This window comes from Danio rerio, chromosome 5, assembly GCF_049306965.1.
Source record: "Danio rerio strain Tuebingen ecotype United States chromosome 5, GRCz12tu, whole genome shotgun sequence".
NCBI lineage: Eukaryota > Metazoa > Chordata > Actinopteri > Cypriniformes > Danionidae > Danio > Danio rerio.
Genome location: NC_133180.1, coordinates 55785134 through 55805899, shown reverse-complemented (window position 1 = coordinate 55805899; position 20766 = coordinate 55785134). Strand labels below are relative to the sequence as shown.

General features: G+C 41.3%; 1 protein-coding gene across 3 annotated transcripts in view; it reads left to right on the top strand.

Annotated features, from left to right (window-relative positions):
* The window catches only part of otpb (orthopedia homeobox b), a 116608-nt gene that overhangs the window by 16867 nt on the left and 78975 nt on the right, over positions 1–20766 (top strand). The gene's annotated exons all lie outside the window — the stretch shown is intronic.

Sequence of the window (20766 nt, the reverse complement as noted above, 5' to 3'; positions counted from 1 at the left end):
CAGCTGGAAGGGCATCAGCTAGAATATACAGTTGAAGTCAGAATTATTAGCCCGCCTTTGAATTTTTTTTCTTTTTTAAATATTTCGGCTAAAATAAAAGTAGTTTTTACTTTAAAAAAAAAAAAACATTTCATGGATAAAATTATTAGCCCCTTTAAGTATATGGTATATTTTTTTCGATAGTCTACAGAACAAGCCATCATTATACAATAGATTGCCTAATTATCCTAACCAGCCTAGTTAACCTTATTAACCTAGTTAAGCCTTTAAATGTCACTTTAAGCTGTATAGAAGTGTCTTGAAAAATATATTGTAACAAATCATTTACTGTCATCATGGCAAAGTAAAATATGAGATATTAGAAATGAGTTATTAAAACGATTATGTTTAGAAATGTGTTGAAAAATTATTCTCTCCATTAATCCAATATTGAGGAAAAAATAAACAGGGAGGCTAATAATTCAGGGGGGCTAATAATTCTGACTTCAACTGTACATGCCGGAATAGTTAATAGGCGAATAATTTGGCTGTGACGACTCCTGTGCCTGGGTTTTCAAAAGGTTTAATCCGGATAAAATTGATCCAGATTTAGTAATCTTTTTTTTTGAGATCGGTGATCACGTAATTCAGCTTAGTTTTTAAACCTTTTTTTCAAAGCAACATCGGATTGGATTAATCTGATCTGGATATGATTTTTTCAGGATCACTAAATCTGGATAACCAGTGCTCAAACAGGATAGGAAATCACAATGTACAACTATGTAAAGAGCAACAAGTGGAATAGCCAGTGTGGGGTCAATATAACTTTATTTTTATTTGAAATGAAAACAAACACATATAAAAAAAAAATAAAAACAGGAAAAACCCCACCCCATCCTCTTCCAGCAGTCCACTCATTTGAGACCTATACAAACACTGTACATTAAGGATATTTATAACACATTTCAAAAATAGATGTATTAAATAAAAAAAAGACTTAATGTCAAAAACTCTTCAATAATTTCATACTTCTTAATCTGGCATGGAGAGACCAGCTTGTCTGAGCGTAGCCTTTTAGTATTTGTCTTGGATTTCAAAAATCAGCGATTGCCATTCTTTGCATTTTTTTTTTGGTTATTCTGTAATCATTGCATGCATTACTCATAAATATTCTAAAAACAAAAATACTTTTCATTGAAATGAATATATATGTATATCAATTAGTAACAGAATAAAATGTATTGTTTTTGGTCAATTTTGACAGCTGTTTGGGGGATTATTTTATGAGGCCAAACTCTTTCTACTTTGCTGTAGGCCTATACTGAAAGGCTAAATATGTTAAAGCCTAATCACTGTAGCCTGAGAGATGAACAAATACAATTAAAACATTATGAATAAGTAGGATATCTTGTAAGATACTGCATGATCCAAATATTGTATTATTTAATACATTTTATAAGTTTTCATTACATTTTGGACAGGAAATCCATGCTAAATCCACCCTTCTGATGGGTTAAGTTTAACAAGAACCCAGATATTTTGGATCAAAGTGATTCAAATCCTACAAAAAAGGTATGAAAAACCCAAACTAAAGGTTTGATCCAGATCAAAGACAAGATTGGATTACATGTTCTAATCCAATTATGTAATGTTTTTTTTTTTTCAAGATTTGATCCAATCCGTCCAATCCAATTACTTTTGAAAAACCAGGCCCTGATAAATAATGGACTAAGCTGAAGGAAAATTAATGAATAATGTTAATTAAAGTTTAAATTAAATTAAAGTTAATTATCATTTATTTTGAAAATTCTGCAGATTTAAAATGTCAAATGTTGCCACTCCTTAAAACATATCTTTGAATGAATAATTTAATAAAAAATACAGTTACCTTGAAACTATATTCAAAATCAAAAAAAGTAATACAACCCTTAACTGCTTTTTAAAAACACAATGTAAGATGTGATCTCTCTTGATATTTATGGGTTAACTTATATTTGTTAACAAAAAGTTAACAAATATAAATTTTAACTTTTAAAATTTAAAAGTTAAAAAGTTAAGCTACTTCGAAGAATATACTTGGAAAACTTTTTAATGATTAACACCTTTTTTACTGCCTATTAAAATGAGGTTGAAAGATGTCATGTGTTGCAACTCCCCACAAACTTCATATGTATTATGAGAATTATGAATTGTTAATTAAAAATGAATAGATAAAAATAGTATACTGGAAAAAATGTGGTGTTGAGTGCAGTTATTCATAGTGTAAAGAACATGTGTTTTTAATTACCTTTTAGTTGATGATGGTTATATCAAATTACTCTAAGCATCATTAGATTTTTTTTCTTGACGGTATGAAAAACTTATAAAGTCAACAAGAATGCAAAGAGTACACCAGTGGCACATCTGTTTTAAACTAGCTAGTAAAATGACTACTATATAAGGTGCCTGTAGAAAATCATCATACCCTGTGATAATTTATGCCTTCACTCCTATTACAGCCTGCTTTCAAAAGACCTTTGGGTTGTTCAAATGGTGCATTTGAACAAAACAGATTTATTAAAAAGATATATTTATTAAAATAATATTTTCGTCACATAACATCTTTAGAAACTGACAGATAATACATTTAAATTCATGCAAAATATTGCAAAAAAGTACAAACTACAACATTTCAAAATAATATTTTTCCCTAAAATAAATTTGAACTAGTGACACTGTGGCGCAGTGGGTAGAATGTTGCCCTCATAAATTCAGTTCCATAGTGTATGTCTGTGAATGAGTGTGTATGGATGTTTCCCAGTGATGGGTTACGGCTGGAAGGGGGTCTGCTGCATAAAACACATGCTGGCATTGGTGGTTCATTCCGCTGTAGCAACCCCAGATTAATAAAGGGACTAAGCCGAAAAGAAAATGAATGAATTTGTTTGAGCTACTAACTTTTGAACCATTGTTATTAGTTATTTTGTTAGGGAAGCTACAGATTTGGCTTCAATACTGACTAAATAATGTATCTGCATAAATATATTGTAAAGCATCCTATAGAAAATGTTCAATTAAATGAGAGATTTGTGAGGGGTGTACTGATGAGCACTGTATTTAGAATATGATATATTATGATATAGGTTATATAACCAATAAAATATTTTTTTCAAAGAGATATGATGATTTTTCTATAAGCACTGTATATCTCTGTATTAAATTATTAAATAATCAATAACGATCAATAAAATTACTCCGAATAAAGAGCCTTCAGTGTTTCATCTAGGATTTTTTTCAGCTGTGGCGGCAGGCCTTTTTTTTTTACACAGATCTACCCAATACCTGTGGCGAAATATCAATGACAAATGTCGAGAGTGCAGTATTAGAAGTCGAGATCGCATTTTTGTAATAGCCTCAAGCATGCGGATCTCTTTGCTTGCTTGCAGATTTCCTCTGCTCATGCACAAAACTTCTTGCACGCCCCCTCAAATATGAGCTGCTTCAAGAGCACACAGATCTTCTTGTGCGCTTTTAAATAAAGGCTGCTGAAGTGTGATTTAGTGCGTTTATGTAACGAGTATGTCAGCATTTATTAAATTTGTTAAGAATATTTATGAACATCTCCAATAGACCTACAGAGTAGCATTAATGCGTCCTAAATAAAGTGAAACAGCTATACGTCGTGTTTGCTGGCCTTACGCATCTGTCAGTCAGTCAGTTAGTCAGCATGTCACATTAATGGGTTAAGCAAATGACGCACAGCACTACTACGGTTACAGAAAAGTTCACACTGCTATAATTCACTTACCCTTTAATACGTTTTGGTGTGATTACTACCCGTTTAAAAAAAAAAAAATGTTTTGAATGAGAAGCTGTAATGTATCCGTGGTGGGATGAATTTTGGCGTGGCGCCCCGCCATGAAAGAATGAATGTAGCGAAAACCATGGATGGCCTTGATTCTGGACTCAAAAAGCCTTTTTAATATTTTAAAAAACCCAGCACAGCCTATGGCAATGTTTATCTTTAAATGCAAATGATGATCTGTAATTAAATGGCTATCACCCTGTTAAAAGGGCTATCAGAGTGTACTGTCTTTCCCATTATTTATTATTTGGCATTTTATGATAAATGGTGGATAGCAGTCAAAGCTGATTACACACCGCACTAGAAGTGCAGTTTACTGTCAAGAAGAAGACCGATTGACTTTATATTTACATACTAATGAGAAGGAGCACAAACTTACCAAAAAAGAACACTGAGCATTCATAGGGCGCGACATTTACAAAATAAAGCTGATGCCATGCAAATTTTAAATGAAACCTATTTAGAGTAATAAATGGAGGGCCCCTGGGTAGACCACACTATTTGCATTTCCATTTTCAAATTAGGGTGGGTGACTCCTTGCATTGCTGCTGATGAGACGCTCACTGTTGGGGAAATTGCTGTATTTTCCTGGAAGTTTGTGCTAAGTATGACTCTTATGACCTTCTCTGTAATTTACCATTTGTCTGTTCAGAAAAGCAGCACTCAAGATCTATTATCTACGGCAACCTTCACAAAGAGGCAGAAATGCAGACAGAAATGAAGAAAAAATCAAATCCCAGCACAAAGGGTTTAGTAATCTGTACATTTTGGTCCTCACAGCTTCTCATCGTGTTCCCTAGAATTCCTTCTTTATACTTTCCCATATATCTAGTAGCATAAGTGAAAAAAATGCATATGCAGTTTCAAATCGTTTGGATCATTTGTTATAAATGCTTTGGGCAGCTCAGTAGATCCTGGATGATATCCAGTGTGAGCTATAAGAATTGCTCGCTAGTTTAAGCGATGAGTTCATAAAAAGCAGTCATAAGTGGATAATGCCGAAGATTCATCCAGTCTCTATTTTTCAAAATGAGTTTGATGGATGCCAAACCATTGTGAAAGTGCTGTAGATGAGGCCAGCGTTCTGCAACATATTCTGACTTATCAAGCGTAGCTTTAATGCGCTGCAACTCATTGCGTGCTCTATGTTCAAATGGATGGAAGGAAATAAAAAAAGTCAGAGTAGGAAACAATGAGCTCATGTATATTCAATCCAAATGCTGTCTAAACACTGCAGAGATTTAGAAAATATTTATAATAGAATAATGACTTCATATTTACTGAATTCTGCAACACACAGCACTCAGAACATCTATTACACATTTATTTTAATGGACAATCAACAGACAATATACTGACTTTAAGTAACTGTTTAGCTTACTTAACTTACTTAACTGTAACCTTCTAATATGCTTTAATGGCAGCAAGTTAACGTAGGCTCATTCTGAAAACGTACCCCTATACATATCTGGAGAGCCAAATACCTTCCAGGAGCTACGCTTTTTTGCAGTTTTTGTTTTCGCAAATCCAGCAGAGGCCATATACACTTTTTTCAGATCTCAAATTTCTCTTGCGAGTGACATTAGCGCCTTCTGTTCTCATGTAAACCCTGACCGATCGACTGACCCATTCTCCTCCTACCCTAAGCCCAAGCAATCTTTTTTTTAAAAAGCAAGGATTAACTCGCCCACCCACTTCCCTAAACCCAACTGACAGTGTTTTCAAAAGCAATCCAGAAAAAGAAAAGCCCTCACCTAATTTTTACAAAGTTTTCAGATTTTTACCACATTCTCACCCTGTTATTTTCTTGTTTATTTCATTTTTTTGCCTTCTGTTTTTTACACTGACATACAGTACATGGGGTGCTAACTGGACAAACTGGTACAAAGTTAAGTGGTCAGCTGCTAAGCGTGAAAAGGAACAGTATCTTATACCACTCTATATCATTTATTTTAAAATGAAATTCAGCCATACTTACTTCTGGCTACATAATTCGCGATCTCCAGAAGTGTATATAGACTTCGTTTTTAAAGTGAGCCTATGTTCGCAAAATTACTTACTTTGAAAAGAGTGTCTAAAGTGTATTCAAAAGATTTTTCTCTAATACTATTTTTCACAAATAATTACACAGCAGTTTGTTAAATATAGTATTTGCATAAAAAATACTACAATGTTATGAGTTTTTTATGGTGTACGCATAATTCAATATTTAAATATTGACACTTGGACAATAAGGACAAAGTCACAGACTTTTAAATTAATATCTTAACAAGTGGTTAGGTTTGCTCATAATTTTTCTGAATTTTGAACGTTTTTGTAAAAATGATTTGTGTTTTATTAATGCAGTAGTCAGGGTGTTTGATTCAAGGAAGGCATTATTAAAACGTGGACCTAGACTCTTGATTTTTATTGGAAATAAACAGTTGAAACGGTCAGTAGTATGTTTTTTATTATTTCTATTTACAAAGCATAGAATAAATAGCATACATTATAATAAATAAATTAAACAGTTAATCCTAAAAATAAAAGCTATTTTAAAGGAAATTTTTTTTTAGACATTATATTTTTAGATTTTATTATTATTATTATTATTATTCTGGAAGGGTATCCACTGTGTAAAACGTATGCTTGATAAGTTGGTGGTTCATTCCGCTGTGGCGACCCCAGATTAATAAAAGGACTAAGCCGGAAAAAAAATGAATGAATGAATTATTATTATCATTATCATCATCATCATCATTATGTGTATATATGTTCAAATGCACACAAAATACAGTGTCACCTTTTGCTCCACTTTAAATGTACATATGTACAGAATCAGTTTGGGAAACAGTGTCTATTTCTCACCATGGATTGTGTCTGACTGTAATGCACCGCTACACAAAAGTTCAGCTCTCTGATGTTTATTGCCACCCTTCATAGAAAGATTAAAAATACGGGAGAAATACGGGAAAATACCTTTACGGGATGATAGTGGAACTGAATTGTAAAATACAGGAGAATCCAGAGAAAAACAGGAAGGATGACAGATATGGCCTTTGCCATATATGTAGATGTAAGTACTGTGTAGAAAAACGTATTGTAAAATAAATAAAAACTGTGTAAGGTACATTTTCTTACAAGAGAACTCACATGAAATTGTACAAATTAGCCACTTGATTGATAATTTTTACCAACTAGATGCCGCTTAAACTCATAATGCAATCAGAGAGGCAAGCTGCTTCTACAAACAACCTATTTCCTCTGGGTGCTCCAGTTTCCCCCACAATCCAAAGACATGCGCTAAAGGGGAATTGATGCACTAAATTGTCTGTAGTGTATGTGTTTGTGTAAATGTAAGAGTGTATGGGGGTTTCCGAGTGCTAGCTTGTGGCTGGAAGGGCATCCACTGCGTAAAACATGCTGGATAAGTTGGTGGTTCATTCCGCTGTGGTGACCCCTGATAAATAAAAGGACTAAGCTAATGCAAAATGAAAGATGAATATTTTTGTGGGTTTTAATCATTTTAATGTTGTTAGCTGTAAAGTAGGACCTTTAAAATAACTGAAATCATCAGGTTTATAGTGACATTGAACTGTATCAAGCCTAAAACTATTTGAACTTTGCATCTTCTGTTGGCAGTCATAACTCACCGGCACATAGCACAACTGTGCTGTGGACAGTTTGAGACAGACTCTCCATCTTCTTTTCGTCACTTCCTTCACTTTCCTATCATTATAGAGACAAAAATGTCATAAAACTCCATGGAAATAATTGCATAAATTACAACATTCATCAGCCAATTAGAATCAAGCAGTAGTGTAATCTGTCTCAACCAACAGTACGTCAGACTTGGCTATTGTGACTTTTTAAGTTCAATTAGTAAAGATTTTAAACTTTTGAAAATACAATGATAAGTATTTAACATAATAATAAGCCAGTATTAATGTAGTTGTAATATAGAATACTGTAGCTGTAGTAATGTTCACTGGTTTGCCACACGAATTTAGTTTCGTAGTCACCAGCAGAGTTCCCACAACCCACACTAGAGGGCACTTCATCAGTCTGCTCTGCCAGTCACCTGGACTACACTGTCCAAAAAACTTTGCACCAATAGCCTTTACAGATGTTGCACATTACCTTGACTATTTAAGCTACACTTAACTTTTCAAAAGCTTTTGTATACCGGGCTAGAAAGTAGTTTTGGAACTTGTTTATATATGTATATATATATGTATATATATATGTATGTATATATATAAGATATATATATATATATATATATATATAAGTATGTGTATATATAAGAAGAAGAAGAAGAAGAAGAAGAAGAAGAAAATGGGGCCAGCACTGTGGCTCAGTGGTTAGCACTGTTGCCTCACGGCAGGAAATTCACTGGTTTGAGTCCCGGCTTGGCCAACTGGCATTTATGTGTAAAGTTTTGTAAAAAATATTGGGTTCCATGGAATCGATTTGTGTTAGGACAACATAAAGGAATTAAGTTAGCTCATTACTTTTTACAAATTTAAGTGGATTAAACAAAAAACAATAAGAAAAAAAACTAAAGAATTTTGTTGTTTTTGCTCAATAAGTAGTCTGAACAAACAGCAAATGTAATTGCTTGAGTGAACATGCAAAAAAAAAAAAGAAATCAGTAAGGGGCAAACACTTGTTCACACACTGTATATAAACAGAGACAAATATTAAACGTATTATGTTCCAAGTGTCATATTTATACACAAAGAGGTTATATTTTGCAGTATAAACGTAATCATTACGCCTCTGCTCTGCATGGTTAACTCAAGCTGTTGACATCATGCGATCAGCCTTTGGAAAATGAGGATCAATGGGATTTTTCTGTCAGACTGATACCATGCCAGCAAGCATTGTAGAAATATAACAGCGTCTGATTAAATAAAATCATTTAATTAACCCATTTTCTGTCATTAACAAAAGCGAGACAAACATACATGCAACACCGCAGACACAGCAAAACTGGCCTGTGTGACCAGCGTCCTGCTCAACCATGTCCTTGACGCACCCTGAACTCCCTATTACCGATGCTAATTGCGCTAGCTCACCCTGCTGCTTCCATAACAAACCAGCATAATGCCCAAATTATGACTTTATTAATGCAAGTCAGCATCTAATGGTTTTAAAAATGATTTATATTGTTTTTCCTGTTCTGAACAAATTAAATCTGTAGCTCAAATTAGCTCAGGCTTTTCATCGGCGGAGAGTTTAAAAGCCTGTAATGGTTGCGTTTTCATCCATAACCTCGCATCTGAAACAGAGTAAACAATTGTTACATTATGCTGAACGTGAAAAGAACTGAAACTAAACTCAAACACAACAAATATCTTCCGGGGCAAATTATGAATTAAAATTTGGTGGAAATGCTCTTCTCCGCAATGAAATTTAATACAATCCACCTCTTCCCGCAACCCCATTACTCTTAGCATGCTGTGAAATTCCCATCTTACACACTTTGCTGGCCAGGGCCATGAATTATGCATTGTGCCAGAGAAATCCTCAATCTCACGCTTCAAGACCACCACACATTACCCTGCTTCTGTCTCTATTACCAAGATGAATTGCTGAATGGGGAATATTTGAGCGGTTATGGTTCTAACTTCATTGTTTGTTTGCTGTGTAAAATCTCTCTTTTGTGCGAGTCTCTTCTGTCTATTGAAACAACAGTGAATTTTATGGCTTTTTAGAGGGTGAAAATGATGTTCATGGCTCAAAGTGGTATGATGGTAAAATTATTGTTTTGCCGATGTGCATTACGCTTTTATGTCGTTCAAGAGGAAAAATCGGTGGCTCAAGGTGTACAAACATAGCTTTCAAGATGCACTGAAGTGAGCTGAGAAAAAAACACACTTTCTTCATCTCAGAATAGGTTTTGAAAATGAATCACTATGTTTTAAGGATCTGGGAATGAGTCTAGGGCCACGGACACACTGAGTCTGTGACCTCCAATTTTAAGCGATCATTAGTGTCTCTTCCTCGAAAATGTTGGACACACTTACAACATTCTAATAGTCCTCCTCTAGTATGCGCGATCATTCACTGAGTCCCTAATACCATCATGAAATGTAGTCACGCTAATGATAAAATATTAGCTATGCTCCTGGCGTCATAATTTAATCTGGGGCTGGCGTTTGAGGTCAAACTCTGACTTAAACCATTGAACCTCTTTTTACAATATTTTGGCGTTTTTCAGGTGTGTATACACAGAAATGGAGTTCATTAGAAGGATTACAGTTATTAACGTTGGTTAACTTTAGTTAGAGATATTATCATTAACTAAAATGACTGCTTAAACTGTAACAGTTTATATTAGGAAAGTAATTTGTAGGATGAGTGTATGGGCTTTAGATAAATGCAGTAAGGGATATAATAATTAACTAAAACAACAACTAAAACTGTAACACTTTAAGTTTTCATTTCAATAGAATTCAGATTTCAAACCATCAGGAATATTATCATTAACTAAAACTATCATTATCATTAACTAAACCATTAACTAAAACTAACATTATCATAGTTATTTTGACTGCTTTAAATAATGACTGTTAAAGTCCTTTAAATGATGACTGTTTTAAATAATGGTTTACACTCCATTGCGCGTTTACAAAAAAAAAAAAAAAGAAGAAAAAAAAGAAAAATTCTGTTGCACAGCACTACATTTGATTTTGGAAAACAAAAAAACATGTTAAATGAGAATCTGAAATATGTTATGGCATACTTCAAAAAATAAAGATGATTTAGTATTCATAAATGTTTTATTGTGATTATTTACATTACCAAAAACTGGCATATCAACCATTGAGTAAAAATTATGGGATGTGTTAAAAAAATGCATTGAGTTTGTTAACTAGCAACATTAGGAGTTTCGTAATAGTTTTAAGCATTTATTATTCTCAGCATTAACTAAAACGTTACAAGTATCAAAGGTTAACATTAGTTCCCCTTCGGGGGGAACTTCAGCACTATAAGTGGATTTGATTTGTAAAATCCACGCATTGGGAGGATTCGGATCAGAAGCCGCTTGTCTGGAGAGTATTGAACGGGCCAATGAATGAATTAATTGGCAGCGTAAGCTTGCGCAGGTGTGCGACATCTGCAATTATCTCAGCATATAAGCACACCTGAAGCCAGCAGACGCCATCCTTTTCGCTTCAGATCCTTTCTGAGTGAGTCGATGAGGGTTCCTCTTGCTGATCAGCACTTCAGAGCGAACGAGTGTGTCTCCCGGTCCAGAGTGGGTCTTCGCGGTGGCAGACGGTCGAGCTGGGTTACTCCCTTGCCTGCGGTTCTTTGGGTCCGGTCCTCCAGAGCGGTGCGTATAGTTGCAACTTTCCTAAAAGAGCAACACAGTCGTGCAGCACGTCCTTTTCAGGATGGCGCTCCGACTGTGCGTTTCTGGATGCGGGGGTTTCCTGGCTCCGGATGATGGACACGATCACTGCATTGCATGTTTGGGGGTCCAGCATGTTAATGCGGTGCTCGCGGGCGGTTCATGTCGTCATTGCGATGCCATGACCGTTGCACAGCTAAGATCGCGGCTAACTTTCGCAAGAGAGCGAGCCACCCCAGTTGCCTCCTGTTCTAAAAAAGCAGCGGGCGCTCGGGCAGATCTGAGGGTTTCAGCGGGAGATAATCCGCCGCCCACGGGCTCGCGGACCTCTCGCTCCTCACGGCGCTCCATCCAAGCTTCGGGTGGTGAGAGTGATCCGTCTAACCAGATGGTAGCTCTCACACTCGCTGACACCGGAGATCAGATGTCCTCCGCGGCATCGGAGGGTGGGCTTTCACTGTCCGACGAAGATCCGGACCCGCTCGCCCCCTCCGGGCAGGTGAGCGCTGTCAAATCGGATCCTGAAGCGGACATGTTAGCCGTGCTTTCCCGGGCTGCTTCGGCCGTGGGGTTGGAGATGGTTTATCCCCCAGCTCCGCGGCCGGACCGACTAGATGGGTGCTACGTAGAGGACCAGAAGGCGAAGCCTTCGAAGCCTCTCGTCCCCTTCTTCCCGGAAGTGCACAGTAGGCTCACGCAGTCTTGGAGGGCACCTTTCTCTGCCCGTGCTGCGTGTGCCTCCGCCCTCACCGCCCTTGACGGCGGAGCTGCCAGGGGGTATGAGGCGATCCCGTCAGTGGAGCGCGCTATCGCGGTCAATCTTTGTCCGCGCGGCGCCTCTACGTGGCGGGGTTTGCCCCGCCTCCCGTCCAAAGCCTGTAGGTTGTCTGCCTCCCTCGGAGCCAGAGCTTATAAGGCTGCGGGCCAGGCTGCTTCTGCTTTGCACGCGATGGCCACCTACCAGCGCTACCAAGCGCAGGCGCTGGCCGAGCTGCACGAGGGCGGGTCCAACCCAAGCTTATTACATGAGCTGCGCACCGCGACCGACTATGCTCTTCGGACTACTAAGTCCGCCGCGTGTGCGCTGGGGAGGACGATGTCCACACTTGTGGTTCAGGAACGCCACCTCTGGCTAAACCTGGCCGATATGCGCGACGTTGACAAAGTTCGCTTTCTTGACTCGCCCATATCCCAGGCTGGCCTGTTCGGCGACACCGTCGGTGAATTCACCCAGGAATTCAAGGCGGTGAAAGAGCAGTCGGATGCGATGGGCAATGTCATCTATCGGCGTGGCCGTAAGCCCGCTCCGCCCGCCGAGCCATCCACCTCCGCTGTTCCTCGCCGAGGGCGCCCGCCAACGAGTGCTGCCCCGCCCCCGCCTGCGCCTCCGGCCAAGCGGGCGCGGCGTTCACCTCGAAAGCAGGCAGCCCCTCCTGCCCAGGGCGCCGTTAAGTCCGGTAAACGGACCGCGAAGCGTCCCTGAGACAGGCCATCCGGAGAAGAGGAAACTTGCTCTTTCCCCGCTGGAGGGCGGGGCCCCGATAACAACGGTACTTTTCAGTGCCACCAAAACATCAGTAAAAGAGCACTTTTTCCCTTCCCCGGATGTGACTGCACGAGTTCTGCCAGTCCGGGACGCGCTGCCTTCCGGCTCGCAGACTCTACGTGCTTCGCCAGTGGCTCACGAGCGCTGGGGGGACGGTCTCCCTTCCCTCAGCCCTCCAGCCCCCTCTCCGGAGTCAGGGTGCGGAGCCAGAGCGAATCGCTCTCCTCCAGCTCTTCCGCGGGACCCTCGTGCTTCCCGGATCAGCACACCCACTCCGCGCTGCCCCACCGCTGGTACGTCAGCGATTGTAGCGATGACTCCATTAGCGAGGGCTCTGCCTGCCTGGTTAGCGCGGGCCAGCCCCTCACGGGTGCTCATACGCACAATCAGACTCGGTTACGCGATTCAGTTCGCGAAACGGCCCCCCAAGTTTACGGGCGTGTATTTCTCCAGGGTCAACCCCCTGTCCGCCCCTGTCTTGCGAGAGGAGATTGCTGCCCTCCTGGCGAAGGGTGCAATTGAGCCGGTTCCTCCAGCCGAGATGGAGAGTGGGTTTTACAGCCCATACTTCATCGTACCCAAAAAGAGCGGTGGGTCACGGCCAATCCTAGATCTGCGCGTTTTGAACCGCTGTCTGCACAGGCTGCCGTTCAGAATGCTCACGCAGAGGCGCATTCTCCAATGCGTTCGTCCTCGGGATTGGTTTGCAGCCATAGACCTGAAGGACGCGTATTTCCATGTCTCCATTCTTCCACGCCACCGCCAATTTCTGCGGTTTGCGTTCGAGGGTCGAGCGTGGCAGTACAAGGTCCTCCCCTTCGGGCTCTCTCTGTCTCCGCGGGTCTTCACCAAACTCGCGGAGGGTGCCCTAGCGCCCCTTCGGCTCGCGGGCATTCGCATACTCAATTATCTCGACGACTGGCTGATTTTAGCCCACTCGCGGGAGCAATTGATTATGCACAGGGACAAGGTGCTTCGGCATCTCCGCCTACTGGGGCTTCAGGTCAACCGAGAAAAGAGCAAACTCGCCCCCGTGCAGAGGATTTCTTTTCTCGGGATGGAGCTGGACTCGATCACCATGGTAGCGCACCTCTCCGAGGAACGCGCTCGCCTGTTGCTGAACTGTCTGAGGGAGCTCGACAGCAAACTAGTGGTCCCACTGAAGTTCTTTCAGAGGCTCCTGGGGCATATGGCATCCGCAGCCGCCGTCACGCCGCTCGGGTTGCTCCATATGAGACCACTTCAGCACTGGCTTCACGATCGGGTCCCCAGACGCGCATGGCACGCGGGCACACACCGGGTCTCGGTTACTGCGCTGTGTCGCCGCGCCCTCAGCCCTTGGAACGACCCCTCGTTCCTACAGGCCGGTGTGCCTCTAGGACAGGCGTCCAGCCATGTTGTTGTTTCAACAGACGCTTCCAACACGGGTTGGGGGGCCGTGTGTCGCGGGCATGCGGCTGCGGGCCTCTGGAAGGGTGCCCAGCTGCATTGGCATATCAATCGCCTAGAGCTGTTGGCAGTGTTCCTCGCTCTCCACCGCTTTTTACCGGTGCTGGAGCGGCAACACGTGCTGGTCAGGACGGACAGTATGGCGGCGGCGGCGTATATCAACCGCATGGGGGGTATGTGCTCTCGCCGCATGTCTCAGCTCGCCCGCCGTCTGCTCCTCTGGAGTCACCCGCGGCTGAAATCGCTGCGCGCCATTCACGTCCCAGGCACGCTCTCACAACAGCTGTTACGTCCTGGAGAATGGAGACTCCACCCCGAGTCTGTTCAGCTGATATGGGCGCGATTCGGGGAGGCCCAGATCGATCTGTTTGCTTCCCCCGAGAACGCTCACTGCCAGTTGTTTTTTTTCCCTGACCGAGGGCTCTCTCGGCACGGATGCACTGGCCCACAGCTGGCCTCGGGGCATGCGCAAGTATGCGTTTCCCCCAGTGAGCCTGCTCGCGCAGTTTCTGTGCAAGGTCAGGGAGGACGAGGAACAGGTTCTGCTAGTTGCGCCCCTTTGGCCCAACCGGACCTGGATATCAGAGCTCTCACTCCTCGCGACGGCCCTCCCCTGGCGGATCCCTTTGAGAGAGGACCTACTCTCTCAGGGACAGGGCACCATCTGGCACCCTCGCCCCGATCTTTGGAACCTCCACGTGTGGTCCCTAGACGCGAGGAAGACTTAGGTAACCTACCGACTGCGGTGGTTAATACCAACACTCAGGCTAGAGCCCCCTCCACGAGGCGCGCCTACGCCCTGAAGTGGAGTCTATTCACTGAATGGTGCGTCTCTCGCAGAGAAGACCCCCGAAATTGCCAGATTAGTGTTGTGCTCTCTTTCCTTCAAGAGAAGTTGGACAGCAGGCTGTCGCCCTCCACTCTCAAGGTTTACGTGGCCGCCATCTCCGCTTATCATAGCGCGGTAGCTGGCGGCACCGTGGGAAAGCATAACCTGGTTATCCAGTTCCTTAGGGGTGCTAGGCGAATTAATCCATCTCGCCCCCCTCTCATGCCCTCTTGGGATCTCGCCCTCGTTCTCACAGTCTGCGATCCGATCCCTTTGAGCCACTCGAATCAGTATCTCTAAGATTTCTGTCCCTGAAGACAGCTCTGCTGGTTGCGTTGGCCTCCATCAAGAGGGTCGGGGACCTGGAGGCATTTTCGGTCAGTGACTCGTGCCTGGAATTCGGGCCGGATTACTCTCACGTCATCCTGAGACCCCGCCCCGGTTATGTGCCCAAGGTTTCTACCACCCCCTTTAGAGATCAGGTAGTGAACCTGCAAGCGCTGCCCCCGGAGGAGGCAGACCCAGCCCTTTCTTTACTTTGTCCAGTTCGCGCTCTGCGCATTTATGTGGACCGTACTCAGAATTTTAGATCATCTGAGCAGCTCTTTGTCTGTTATGGCGGTCGGCAGCAGGGAAGTGCCGTATCAAAACAAAGATTATCCCACTGGATTGTGGATGCCATTTCACTCGCTTATTCGAGTCGAGGTCAGCCGTGTCCCCCGGGAGTTCGTGCACACTCCACTCGGAGCGTTGCATCCTCTTGGGCGCGTGCACGCGGCGCCTCTCTAACAGACATCTGTAGAGCTGCGGGCTGGGCGACACCCAACACATTTGCAAGGTTTTACAATCTGCGAGTGGAGCCGGTTTCCTCAAGGGTATTAGGTAACCCTTTGGTGATTGAGGAGACAACTCGGTAGGGTGTTGAAACACGCTTGCTGCGCCATTCTCCCTAACACGGAGGTACGTGCGCCTTTTTTATCTGTCAGTAAAGTTCCCCGTCAGGTGAGCCCTGCAGATTCCTCCATGGCCCCCAGCACTGACTCAGCGGAGGAGTCACTTGCTGGCCCACTACGTTGTAGGTCTGCCCGCTGGTCAGCCCGCGTTTTGGGTATAGGTGCCTGCTATGCGTGATCCCCACTAGGCGATCCCATATGCTTATTCCGCCACGGTTAAGTCCCCCCCCTGGGTGGACCCGTGTCTTCCCTCTCTGCTAACCACTCTTTTGCTATGCGTACTCCCCCTTTTTAGGGCTAGTCCATATGTAAATTCTGCCATCTATCCCCCCCTTGGGTAACGGATGGCCTCCGCAGCGTCCTCCCTATCGGGATTGCACGCTTCCCAACGTACTGTCGTATTTCCTAGAATTATCTAGATGCTCACGACTTTCCAAAAAATATATCTAAATCCGTAAAACTTCTGTTGAAGTAGGATAAATCAGGGCCAGGGACACGTTGGAGGACCGCGCCCCCCATGATGTGGGTGCGTCACGCTTGCTTGACTATCTCCTCATCGGGGGTGTTGGTAAGGTGCAGTCATTATGGCGCTTTCAATGGGCTCCCAATGCGTGGATTTTACAAATCAAATCCACTTATAGTGCTGAAGTTCCCCCCGAAGGGGAACGTTCGAGGTTACTAAAGTAACCCTTCGTTCCCCGAGGAGGGGAACGGAAGCACTATACTCCGTCGCCATAATGACTGTCCCTTAGCTGTTTGAAAGTCTCTTCAGCTTAAAAGGATGGCGTCTGCTGGCTTCAGGTGTGCTTATATGCTAAGATAATTGCAGATGTCGCACACCTGCGCAAGCTTACGCTGCCAATTAATTCATTCATTGGCCCGTTCAATACTCTCCAGACAAGCGGCTTCTGATCCGAATCCTCCCAATGCGTGGATTTTACAAATCAAATCCACTTATAGTGCTTCCGTTCCCCTCCTCGGGGAACGAAGGGTTACTTTAGTAACCTCGAACGTTTGTTCTGTAGCCACCAATAAAAAAAGCAACAACATACTTTTAAGAGTGTAGTCATATTCACTTAAAAAAATATAAAAAAGTGCTTTCATTCCAGACAAATTAAATGAAATAAGACCTTCTCCCGAAGAAAATATATAATTGGAAATGCTGTGAAAAATGTCCTAGCTCTGTTAAACATAAATTGGGAAATATCTGAAAGAGAATTAAAATTTAACTGAAGGGCTAATAATTTTGCCTTGTGCTGTTTATCTTGGCACATAAAAAAAAAAATAGTAATAAAGTAATACAAAAATTCATTCATTTTAGTAATATCTTTACAATAAAGTCCAATTTGGTAATATTAGTTCATCCTCCTGATAACTAATTTAAAACACTTATTAGTCTTTGTTTCATGTTAATTAAAAAACATCTTTGTTAAATAAAAACATTTTATTTTTGCTTAAATCATATATATTCCGTATAAATACAGTTGTTAAATGGAATTCTGTTGCTCTTGTATAACTATACTTCAGACACAACATTGCATATTGTGTGATGTGACTATTGCGGGTATGCACATTGCGATATCGATGCTGAAACAATATATTGTGGAGCCCTAGTTCGTAGGAAGTACATTAACTCACTAATCAACTTAACTTGCATTTAAACTAATTGACCTAGTTAGACCTTAAATTTGCACTTTATGTTGAACATTAGTATCTCCAATAAGATATTATTTATGTATTTATTGTTTTTGATGTTGTATTTTTTTTAATTAAACAAATTTTACAGGAGGTAAATAATTTTTTATTGTTTTGATTTCAACTATATTTAATTTACATTTAACATACATTAAGGCAAAAAAAATTACTAACTGAAAGAAAAACTATTTTGAAAAAAACTAAAAGTGAAATAAATGATAATATTAGTTTTAATTTAAACAGCAGTTAATTATACACTTTACAATCAACATTTGTGATTGTTTATATTATGTATTATACCTATTATTATATTCTATCTATTATACCTACCATTTATACCTAACATCAATTAATACCGAACTGGTTATTAATATTAAAGATTTATAAACACTATAGGAAATTGCACATTGTTAGTTAATGAATGGGACCTTAGTGTAATATATTACCAATAGATCAATATAACAGAAGAATATATTATATTTATATATATTGATATTCACAGTATATACAATGGATTTAGTGTCTCTTGTCTGCCTCGTTTTTTTTTTTCTTGTTCTTGAATCAGCTTAGTTCAGCACCGTTATTGTGTTTGACCCTCGATCCAGCTGAAATAACAGTTTGACATTAGAATGCGGACAAAAATGCATTTAATCCCTCTTTTCAATAGGTGAGCGACTGATAACTTTTCACTCATAATTAACTCATCTTGAAATGAGAGACATTTGGAGGAAATTGAACTGTCAGGCAATGGAGTCGTGCATTTGACCTCATCACAGCGAATGGGGCCCATCATAATTTGTTCATTTGGTGCCTATCAGTCTGGCCTCATCCTCTTCTTGCCGATCTGCTGACCTCCCTCTCCACAATTCCATTTGCTTCTGTTTTAATTATGACTCAGCAAATCCAAAGCAATAGCAAAACCCACCCTGAGCTCCCCTCGACTGTCACTCACGCTCTGATTGACACCAGCCAGATAGCCTGAGTGCTTCGGGGGGGAAAATTGAAGCAGTGGGCGCCTAAAATGGCTGTTTATATGTCCTCTCGCAGTCGGGCTTGTTCATTTGTGCCATCCGCCGCTTTCCTTCCCGGCTCTTGCTGGTAATATACATAATGGACATAGCAGTGCATTAACATGTATTTGTCCGCAGTTCTTGATATGATTAATGTAAATAGGTGAAAAGGCTTTTAACATTTCTGATGCAAAATGTCAGCCGGCACAAGGGTTCTTCTTGAGTGATTCAGCCACAGAGTAGTAATTAGTCCTATCCTGACAATGCATCCATTCATATACTAATTCTCAATGCTTCAATTAAGCAAATGTTTTCCAGATTGAAAATGCCACGCTGTTTGCCAGTCACATCTCTATTGAGGGAGCTTTTGGCTTGGCTCGTGCAATGCTCTTAGCTGTGGTGTGGAACAGTGCGGGCAGAAGTCTTTTTCAAGCCAATTCTTGCTGTTCTTTAGATGCATTTCATTGTGTGCTTGCGTTCTTGTTTTCACACAGACATTGATAATGTTCTAAAGCGCCGTTGTTTTCGTCAGGATTAGCGCTGAATCAATTTGAGATTTCCAGCGAATGCTAGAAAATGCATCTGTCTTAACCATCTGGGTCCAACAACAGTGTACCGACACATTTGTTTTTCCATTTCCCCTAGAACCCCTGTCATGACGCTGAGAATTGCTCGCTTTGTGATTGTATCTGTCAAGCATTCGCCCGCAGGCAGTTAATAGGCTTAACCCAAATGATTTTCTGTCCTTTTCTTTGGGCAATAGTCTCAAACTGGGAATTTGTAATAGGCCAATTTGTTAACCTACTCAGGGCAGGAGCATTTAATATATGTCTGGTTAGAGGAGGTAAAGACTTCCTGTTGATAAACCTGGATGTGTTTGTCTGCTTTTTGAAATCTGGGCTCAAGTGACCTTTGGAAATAATGACAGGAATTACAAAAAAAAAAAAAAAAGGAAAGAGGCAAGGAAAGGGTTTCTTTGACATAATATACATTTCAACGTCTTTTGTAGAGCTGTTAAAAAAATAATTAAGAATTCTCCAATTATCTGTTTCTCTTGAATTTTGATTTATATATTTTTGTTGTGTTTGAGTTAATCATAATTTTAATTCTATGTTGTAAACTTAAACTACTGATTACAGCCCTTCCAATTTGAAAATGTGCCCTGTTTTTACACATTTATATTCATTTTTAGACAACACAATACCAATAGTGCCTCTATAGAATTAGTAACAACTGGTAAAGATACACTCACCGGCCGCTTTATTAGGTACACCTTACTAGTACCAGGTTGGACCCACTTTTGCCTTCAGAACTGCCTTAATCCTTCGTGGCATAGATTCAACAAGGTACTAGAAATATTCCTCACAAATTTTGGTCCATGTTGACATGATAGCACTACGCAGTTGCTGCAGATTTGTTGACTGCACATCCATGATGTAAATCTCTCGTTCCACCACATCCCATAGGTGCCCTATTTGATTAAGTTCTGGTGACTGTGGAGGCCATTTCAGTGCAGTAAACTCAATGTCATGTTAAAGAGACCAGTCCGAGATGATTCGAGCTTTATGACATGGCGCGTTATTCTGTTGTCATCATAAAGGGATGGATATAATCAGCAACGATACTTAGGTAGGCTGTGGAATTGACACGATTCCCAATTGGTACTGATGGGCCCAAAGTGTGCAAAGAAAATATCCCCCACACCATTACAGCACCACCACTAGCCTGAACTTTTGATAAAAGGCAGGATGGATCCATGCTTTCCTGTTGTTGATGCCAAATTCTGGCCTCACCAACCGAATCTTCTATTGTCCATTTTTGGTAAGTCTGTGTGAATTGTAGCCTCAGTTTCTTGTTCTTGCTGACTGAGGTGGTCTTCTGCTTTTGCCCATCCACCTTAAAAGTTCATCATCTTCTCTGTTTAGACATGCTCTTTTGCTTTTTTCACTTAAATCACCATTCTTCCCTATTCTGATGCTCAGTGTGAACTGCAGCAGATCATCTTGACCATGTCTACATACCTAAATCCATTGAGTTGCTGCCATGTGATTGTTTGATAAGAAATTTGTGCTAACAAGCAGTTGGACAGTTGCACCTAATAAAGTGGCTAGTAAGTTTA